Below are 2,239 nucleotides of genomic sequence, written 5' to 3'. Positions count from 1 at the left end.
TCTGTTTAATCAACCTGTTCCCGATCTTCACAGGAAATGGGATCCTACGCTACTTCCGGGGGCTAACTTTTTCGGCTTTGGATTTACACATAAATCTACTCTTTTTGAGTTTTGTTTTGGTTTCGTTTTAATGTTATGGTAGGGTGTGCTTCGGTGACGCAGTGGTTAGCGCACACGATGCATCTACGGAGGACTTAGTCCCGACCAGGGTTCGAATCCGGCCGAATTCCAGCATGTCTCTCCCCCTTTCCTCTCAGTCTACTGTCCATAAAAACGAGCCACTAGTGCTGTAAAAACACAATAAATTTTTTTTTTATGTTATATAGTGCGTAATCTAAAGAAAGAAACAACTACAATGCAGATAAACATGGTTTAATCATATTTAGCCGGACGACTCTGAGAATGTCCCATGATGACGTCCAACATATTCTCATTATCAGTTCGTATGAAATCGTACGAAAAGTTATGCACAGTAATTCGTACGTTTTTGACGTTGAAAACACAGATCAGTGTGCATGCGCAGCCAGACAGACGAAAAAAGCCGATCTGCGGACAGACGTAAAACTGGGACGGACAGTGCAATAATTACTTCTTGATGTCTCTCACTACGTCGCTTGCTGTTTTGTATCTTAGGGTTAGGGTTAATTGTATGTTAAATTCTATGTTATTGAATGTTGCGTAAGATGCGCAAGGATATCTTGTCTCGAGGCAAGACGTAAAAATATGACGAAATACGACGAAAAAAACGTATGAAATTACTGTGCATAACTTTTCGTACGATTTCATACGCACTGATAATGAGAATACACTGTGACGTCAGAGAAGCAGTTTGACAAGGAAACGTAAAAACCATCAGAATCGTCTCACAAAAGTCATAAAATATTTTTTCTAAAGATGTGTATTAGCATAGATAGAAATAAGTAATTTTAGTAAAATAATGACATTATTATGGGAACCCGGATGTATATCTGTTCGCGCAGGACGGATCGTGCTTCTGGGACGGATCGGGTCGTGCCATTCCCTTTAGCCCTAAACCCAACCATTGTGAGGACCAGCAAAATGTCCTCACTTTGCAACAAGTGGTCCTCAATATAAAGATGAAATTAGAAAAATAGTCCTCACTCTGATGGCTAGACAGGTACACACACACGCATACACACCTACCCAATAAATTTTTATCACTCTAGCCTGGATGTGTCCTTTACCGAATCCGGATGAACTAGTTTCAAAGTTGGCATAAGAATAAAACTGTCGTTAACATGTTTCTTTTAACATGCAATGTTTGTTTTAACATTTCTTATTCAAGCACAGGGGGAAGGGGGGGTTGAATATTACTGCAGTGACCCATGCAGGTTTTACTTCAGACGTTTTCTTTTCCTTGAAGCGTTCTAGAAAGAGGTGGATGTATATTGAAGTGTGGTTTAACTGTGACCCACGGTGTAAAGAAAACAAACAAACCTCAGAAAGGACCTTTCTGAAGAAAGAAGTTGAAGATCTGAAACAATTAATCTGTTATTGAAATAATCGTTAACTTATGTATTAATCGATTAATCGTTAACTGGAGTGTAGAGACTCTAAAACAGGCTTTTAGTTAACAGAGTGACACACTTAGAGCAGCAATTTTACCAAGATTGTAACAGAATATATAAACATTTAAGATAATAAAAATATTTTCGTACCAATGGGAATAGATCCCAGTAACTTATTGATGGAGAACTTCTCTGATCCCAGACAAAAGCAGCAAAACGATGGTGAACATCTGCTGGTGAAGATTCCCAGTCATCCAGATCATTGTCATTCCAAATAAGTAAAAAAAAAAAAAAAACCACTGGACTTTGTTTTGCAAGTCTGAAGCCAGTGGTTTGTTGTTGTTTTTCTTAAACTTTTTTCATTGTTTTGTGTGTTTTATATGTGAGTCTTATTTTTATACAGTACTCACAGACATTAAAAATAAATCGACAATTGAATTGAAAAAGCTTCCTGGATGGGAAGCGAAACGTCTTCAAACTTGGAAACAAAGTCCAGTGGATTGATTTTTTTTAACTTTTACGGAATGACTTTGACCTGGATGACTGAGAATCTTCACCAGCAGATGTTCACCATCGTTTTGCTGCTTTCTAAAACTTTAGAGAGATTAACACAAAAAAAAAGTTTCAAAGGAAAACTCTTTTCTTTTCTTTTCTCCAAATATCCTCTACACACGTCTGATCCTTGGTATTGCTTCATAGTGGCAGAAACT

Source organism: Cyprinodon variegatus, unplaced genomic scaffold, assembly GCF_000732505.1.
Source record: "Cyprinodon variegatus isolate N-32 unplaced genomic scaffold, C_variegatus-1.0 Scaffold1719, whole genome shotgun sequence".
NCBI lineage: Eukaryota > Metazoa > Chordata > Actinopteri > Cyprinodontiformes > Cyprinodontidae > Cyprinodon > Cyprinodon variegatus.
This window is presented reverse-complemented; position numbering follows the sequence as displayed.